The sequence below is a fragment of the Henckelia pumila genome, chromosome 1, assembly GCF_033568475.1.
Source record: "Henckelia pumila isolate YLH828 chromosome 1, ASM3356847v2, whole genome shotgun sequence".
Lineage (NCBI taxonomy): Eukaryota > Viridiplantae > Streptophyta > Magnoliopsida > Lamiales > Gesneriaceae > Henckelia > Henckelia pumila.
The window spans coordinates 97,350,684-97,359,222 of record NC_133120.1 but is presented as its reverse complement, the minus strand read 5'-3'; positions in this window follow the sequence as shown (position 1 = coordinate 97,359,222).

The window sequence follows — 8,539 nt, the reverse complement described above, 5'->3', positions numbered from 1 at the left end:
CTCTGGTACAGGATTCATAAATGCAAAATTATATCTAAAAATCCTAAAATATAAGTAATGTACTATCCAGTAATAGCCTTCAAATTTTGATGCGAATGTACTGATAAGAAGACATGATCTCATTTGCATCATGTTACTCGTTTAGTTATATATTTTTTTAATGACTTCATACACATATAATCACATCTATTAGGTAGCAACATTACGTACACAAATATACGCTTCATATTGGACCTCCAAAACAGTTAGACCCTATCTTATACTTATGGCGCATTTAACACATCTTTCGACCATAATAGATCTGACCAAATCATAAAAAATGGTCTTCAAAATACGAGGTCCGGTCACCAAAATAGCTTATACATATGAAGCATATAACTTAAAATGTACCCTACAATGTTATAAAACAAAACAGGAAGTTGATGATTTGGACACACATAAGCAAGACTAGTGAGGAATAAGATCACCAGCTCTTTGGATTCTGCGAGTCAGAGTTCCCCGAATCTTCAATGATCACCACTTCATTGTTCTTGCTCCCACCAGTATCTTTGGTGCTCCCAGACTTGTCATCATCAAAAACAGTGAGGTATTCAATATGTGATGGTTTGGATGCTGTGTTGGTGGCCTCGTCTGTTGATTCACTATCAGTTTTATCCTCATCCTCAAGTGAGTCTTCGTCTTCCAAAGACACCAGCTCCACTTTCATATACTCATCTACATAGAAATCTTTATCGTCTTCTGCATCTTCATCATCTGATGAATCACTTGAAACCAGAATGATTTCAATAGGTTCAACCTTCTCGTTGAAGATTTCCTTCGGTTCTTCCTTCTTGTTGTTCGCTGGTACAGAATTGGAGGAGGATGAACTATAAACTGCAGACATGTTTGGAAGAGGAACAGGCAAGCTTCTGGTATCCGTGTTATTCTCCCTGAAGATATATATATATATCTATAATTATATCAGATGGTGAATAACTTATTAAATGCCCTCTCAACCACCATACTTAAATGAAGGTTATTGAATGAGCCGTAAGCAAAAGAGGAGAAAGTAAATAGGAGGTGCCATCAATCATGTATAGGGGTTGCCGATCAGTCATTCATTAAGATTTTGCACTATTTTAAAATCTTTTTATTAAATGTGTGAAGGTTATTGAATGATCCGTAAGCATAAGATTTTGCTTCATGTCAGTTTGGATGCAATTATTCTTTCTGTAGCTGGGATAAATGCCACATTGTTGCTGATCAACTCAAATTAATGAATGAATAAATTTGAACTTGTCAAGCAATCACTGTCTTCAAGAAGCAACAAGTAACAAAACATACAGAATATATATTGCAAAAACAAACACAATACAAGGTTGCTGAATTAACATCACAACACTAATTAAAACATGCAGACATCTGTCGGACTTAATATGGTTCCACCTAAGTACAAGTTCTCCCAAGGACAGTATTCAGCCCCAACAAAATAGCTTAAAAGTAGCCTTAAGATAACTACTACGCATGGTCTTTAAAAATAAACGACCGCAACTTTTTCTGAATTGCCTCGGAAATCTCTGCAACCCTCAATGAAAGTTGGCGTTGCTCATTTGCCAACTGTATCTGGGCATCTATAAGTTGGCTCAAGCTCAGATCTCCAGTGGGACTAGTGGTACGTACTTGAACTTGCCGTTGAAGTAGCTGAGTTTGTATTGGGTGCAGAAGAGGCTTGGGTTGACCGACTCTTCTCCATGTACTTAACATAAGCCTTCAATGCCTCATCCCTAGAACGATAAGACTTGTGAGAAGCGTAACTAAAACCGGTAACTTGCAAATCTGTTTCCTCCCATGTAGTATAAATTCCAGGGTTCCGACCTTTGAAGACAACATATGTCTTGCCCTGAAGCGACAACGCAAAAATTTTTAGCGTACGAAATACAATTAGAGCCACAACATGAACTTAAGTATAAATTTAAAGTGTCACCATGTAAGATCACCGCTGCAGGTAATTCACTCTTCTAATTATGAAGGCAATGAGATTTAGTACCTGCTTAAGTTCAATATATTATATAAAATAGATGTCAAAACACTATTATATAATAAACCATCAAGGATGAAATGTTGATTTACTGTCTGCACAAATATTCAAACCAACCTTCATGAAGATATAGTTACAGATAAATATAGTTTCGTTCATGGAGAAGTGAAAATGGTGGCATGAAGTTCGATATATTTTAAGTATCCAACTTTTCTAACCAGGAAGTTACCAAATTATCAGACATGTTAACGGTGAGGAAATACATGGATATCGACTAATTACCCCCAACTTCAGTTATCGGGGATTAGGTCAGAGAAATACTGGACATAATCAAACTCCAAAACAATGTCTAGCTATAACAGTTACAAATCAAAAGAATAAATACTATGATATAATTATTTACCTCTAACATCTGTGTAGCTTGCATTCTAATTGATTCCTAAACTTATGAAATACCTTTAAACAAATATCCTCAAACAAGCAGCTGCGTTGATAATGAGAATGCTACTATACACCCAAAAGAGGATATAGTAATTACCAATTAACGATCGGGAAAGGCGCACCAGATCCGAGCTTCGCAGTAGATCTGGGAGTGAACGAGCAAATCAGTAAAGAATGAGGAACTATCAAGGGTAAGTGAGTGAAACCCTATAGATTTAAGAACGTCAGAAGTGAAGGATATTTCGGGTAAGTGGTATTTGATTTATTTTTATCATTCAAACCAAACGAATGCCCATATGTATTAATTTAATTAATCATTCATACCGAACAACATACATTTAATTCAATACTAAAATTATCCATTCATTGTCCACCAAATAATCAATCCATCGTTTATCCCATCACACGAACTAAACGCACCCTAAATATTTAAAATTTAGTTTTAGTGCAAATTTTGATTTATTTTTAGCTATAATAATTAGTCCAATTTCGTTAGAAAATATTGACATGAAACCGAGAATCACCGACATGGCATTGAAAATTTTGAATTTGTCTAGTGTCACGTCACGTTGGTCAGCCATTATACCAAATGTTTGAAAATTAAAGTGTGCACCACCACAAAAGTTTGACGACAGCATTAAAAGACAAAATTGAACAAATTATGTCAAGAACAAAATTTGCTGGTTGCAATAATTTTTTTTGAAAGGTAGAACAATCGAAATGACATTTGAGTTGTTGTGCGGTTTAAATTATGTGAGTTGGACTGCTATTCACCTCCTATAGCTTTTGTTAAAGTGCTTGTTAAAGTAGTAAATGCTCCTAGAGAAGTTGTTTTCCATTATATTTAAGATTAACATTAATTTAGAGGGGAATTGAAAATGGAATTGGATAATATCTCGAGTTGTCCACGGGTTATCAATGCATGCCCCATGCCTCACGGTGTGTAAAAAAAATGAGCAATAGTAAATTAAAAATTGTTGGGAGCCGATTGCGACGACATATAATACAAATGTTATGTCGTCTTATTGGAAGGACTCGTTCTCCACTGCACATCTAAAAAATTCCAAGATGTGATCGCTGATGATAGACTTTGATAAATTGAGGAAGATGTAATATTTTTGGGAGAATTATATTTAGGATCATATAATTTGCAAAACATTTTTTTTACATTTGGTGGTGTTATCGATCAATTCATAATTCTAGGCCATTAGATGGGATTTTCTTCTTATTATGGTTTTTTTTGGTCGAAGCTTGTTAACATTGTGATATTCCTATCCCACGGAAAAATAAAAAATTCAAAATAAATTTATAATGGGTTATAATAAATTTCTATACCAACTTAGGTTAATCATTTTCGTAAATCGAGGATGAATACGAAATAGTTGTTGTATATAAGGGTCCATTGTGTACAGTCGCGCAAGCCCAGGCCTGGGCCCAAGGCGTGACAGAATAGTATAAGAGATGGTAGTCAGCCGACAGATGACATAATGGTATCAGAGACGGTCGCCAGCTGACAGATCTCGAGGAATAAGTGCTATACGGGGCAAAGTACTTCGCATAGCAACAGTCGCGCAAGAGTGGGCCTGAGCCCGCGAGTCGTGACAAACATGACATCACACACGTCATACGTCACTATTTTTGTATGGCTAGGCCCGAGAGTGACAGACATGACATCACACACGTCATACGTCATTATTTTCTGGTGGCACGTCAGTATTATGATAAAAATAACTAAAATTGGGAAGAAAATGCAAATTGATGGACTAAAATCAAGAATTGATAGATATTAGATAATGAACCAAAAAAAAATTAATGTGCAAGTCACGACTCCAAAAGTATAATTGTCCCTACCTTTCACTAATATAATTCTTCGCCTACATTTTTTTTCCAACTTGTTCATATATAATCTCCGACTTTAATACTGAAGGGGTTTTGTAATAATAATAATAATATAATAATAATAATAATAATAATAATAATATTGTTTCATCAAAAAATTTCGAATAGTTGAGGATTACACCCGCCGAAAAAACCCACACTAGTACTAACCGCTTATAATATCTAATTGTAAATATATATATATATATATATATATATATATATAATTTTGTTATGTTGTCCACTTTTCGTTCCCACCACCATGCCCACTTATGAGGTGACACTCATCCATTGAATGAATCATTTGTATATGATTCATCTCATCCATTGGATGATTGTCACCTCATAGGTGGGCATGGAGGTGGGCACGGGAGGTGGGCAGCAGAGTTTCTTTCAAGTGCCTACCTACCATGCCCACCAATGATGTGACACTATTCTATTGGACCTACAATTTATCACATCTTTATCACATCCAATAGAATAGTGACACATCATTGGTGGGCATGGTAGGTGGACACTTGAAAGAAACTCGTTGGCAGCATATCATAACTCTATATATATATATATATATATATATGAGTTTTTTTATGATGCCCAACACTATATGCCCACTTCATGCCCACCATGTGCAATAGATGAGTTGACCGGTATAATAGATGAGTTGACTTGTACATGGTGGGCATGAAATGGACATATAGTGTTGGGCACCATAAAAATACTATATATATATATATATATATATATATATATATATATATATATCAATATTTTACATGGAGATCGAAGAACAATTTTTACTATCATCGATCCATTAAGTAAATTATATCAAATTCAACAAACTTATGTCATGTATAAAACGTGAAATTGATATACATAATGCAACTATCATGAAAAAGCAATGTTTGTATATTGATTTTTATCATGCTTTTTATATGCTGATTTCAATTTATAAAAATTTTCAACTGATACTTTAATACGTCACGTTCGGCTTTAGATTTTGGAACAAATTTGTAAACTCAAAAAGTTCATACTCAATCAATACCGTACAAGAAATATTCCTTCGAAGTAACAACTTGAATGTTTAAATAATACAAATGTACATGTTTCTGGATAAACGTCTAAATTACACTCATATGATTTAACCCATTCTTATATATATATATATATATATATATATATATATATAATTTGTTCCAAAATCTAAAGCCGAACGTGACGTGGGCTAGACTTTGTTTTTTATTAATATTCTTTAAAAATATCCTAACGTACGTCATGTATACTGACATCAGATAATGAAAACTGATTATTTAGTGTTTATATTTAGTCTATATATATATATATAAGTTTCTTTCAAGTGTCCACCTATCATGCCCACTATCATGCCCACCAATGATGTGGCACTATTCTTTTGGACCACATCTTTATCACATCCAATAGAATAGTGCCACATCATTGGTGGACATGGTAGTGGGCATGATAGGTGGGCACTTGAAAGAAACTCATATATATATATATATATAGAAAATTAGCATTTTGGTCCTGTATGTTGGCTTTTTTTTTTTGTTTTGATCATGTATGTTGACTTGTTTTGGAAAAAATCATGTACCTTGATTTTTTTTTTTTTTTTGGATTTAGGCCTATATGATAGGTGGGCACTTGAAAGAAACTCATGAAATTTGAATTATATTGGAAACATTAATATATATGAAAAATCAATATATATAAATGTAGGGAAGAAATAATATTTAATTTTAATCCCATAAGAAGTTCAGTGTTATTTTAAAAAAAAAATTAAACGCATTCTTCTGCTTAAAACTCGTAGCCCGTAGGTACTCGTTATCTTAATCAACGTGACTTGAACATAATAAAAGTAAAATCACAACAAATTAATTAAGGTATCATTACAAAAAAAAAGGTTTGGTTATTGGTCAACGTGAATCGACAAGTTTACGTTCGTACAAGAGGTACAAATTGATGTATATATATATATATAGAGTACAAATTGCGCATTATAAATTTCTAAAGATCGCGATGCAGTGAATGAGACTGAAGTTAATGTTGTAATATTTTTAAAAATATATAATATTTTTTTATCAACAATCATTTTCTTCATGTCAACTAGGGCTTTTTAAAAAATAAATGTAAGAGAAGACCATAAAGAAAAGAGCAAGAAACTTCTCACGAGTAAAATTCTCATTTACCTGCAACTTTCATTGATAGTAAGTATTTCCTACTTCTTAGTCTCGTACGTTAGAATTGTTAAATAAGGGTGGCGACGTCGGCTCCTGAATTTATTTTTTAAGAAAATATGTGCAAAGTCAAAATATTAATAGAATGAAAGCGATGTGTCAAAAATTCATATATTTCTTTTGTAAATTCATAATTTAATTTGTTTACAAGATTAAAATTGAACTCTTAACTATATATATAATGTGGTCAACAAAACTTGAGAAAACTAGAATAATAGTTGCAATGTCAGCATTATTCCAAGTAATTAACATTTATTATATGTCTATCGGAAACATTCTTCAGTTCGTACAGCTAATCTTGTATTTTGTATATTTTAGTTTCAATTCCTATATAGATTTGGTCAAATTTGAAAGAGTGGGTGCCCGGTTAGCCAACTTGTGGCTAAGGATTTTTATGACTCTATGTATAAACAATCTTTGTTTAATATAATTTACATTCATTAATGACATTTTCTTTGTCTTTCTTTTTATTATTATATTGTGATATACTATTATTGTTTTGATAAAGACCTTGAATATACTATAGTGTAAGTAAGATGAGATAGTGAATAAAGAGAGATCACTATTATGAAACACATCTTATAGTCACTGTATTGAGACTAGCATTTGTGATGCCAAGTATCACGTTTCATTGGTAATGGACATGGAGATGTTCAAAGCATGCAAATGGATATTCATATGATTAATGATCGAACTACCCTATTCGGACTTTCCAAGTGGTTATTATTATTTGAGTGGATAAGTCCGCGGTTTTGGTTGTACACCATTAGTCCTTACTATTTGAAACATCATTGAGACTCTATATGCTAGTACTGTACTTTGACTCGTTTATCGACTCTATTGGGGTCATCAGGTGTCGGGATTGGGTACAGTTACGACACATATAGGAGTCGATCCTTTGTTATCAAGGATTCACCACATACTTGCGAGTGTAGATATCCTATGCGATCTGATGAGATATTAGTGTGACGAATTTCTGGCCAGAGTACATGATGTGTTTTAGGTTACTCGGTTTCCTAGTAGCACATGTGATGTCACTATTTGATCTTCAAGATGCATTGCATAGTTATCGAATCTCGAACGACTCTCGATGCACCAATGGTTGTTGATTCGATCGGGATATATGGATGAAGGGACCGTACTGTACGCTAACCAAAATATACTGGTTCTTGCAGGCACTATCAGTGATACCTAGGAAATCATGGGGCGATGTTGCTAGACGCTCTTACCATGATTCGATGGATAAGTCGAAAATTGTTGTTCCGAGTCACAAGGAGTTGTGAGCCCACGGCTAGCTGTATCCCTGAACCATTGAGGGTCACACAAGTAATGGATTACTAAACCCCGTTGAGATAGTTAAATTTAAAGAGTTAAATTTAATGAAAGAGAAGTTGGACTTCTTAACTAAAGGGAGTGGAATTTCCTAAAATGACATATGGATGTGCATTTTTGGAAATCACTGAATTCGGATTCAGAAAAATTATCTTGACTTTAAAAGATGCAGAAATGGTTTCTGTGCACATTGGTGAAATCAGTTTATCAATCGGAGTCATGATGAATTTTATATTAATTTCTATAATAACAGGCTTGGCTTGTTGGGCTTAAGTTATGGATTATGAGCCCTAAGGAGTTAGAGTCCTAATATAATTATAACTTAATCTAGTCTAAAAATTATCTATAAATATAGGTGTAGTGTTCGAAAATTAAAAGTATTCCATCCTTGAAATTTTCAAAAATCACTTATAATATTCTAAGGGAATTTTCGAAATTCTCTTCTCCTTTTTGAGATAATTCAGGCTGTGATTTTTGTGAAAAATTACATTCTGAATTGACAGATGAAATCTATTTATTCTCTTCGATAAACATCTGATTGATTTCTAATGCAATCAATCAGAAGGTTTTAGTTTTTCTGTTCGTGGACCTAATTCCGGAGATTGATCGAGCAAGTCATCGG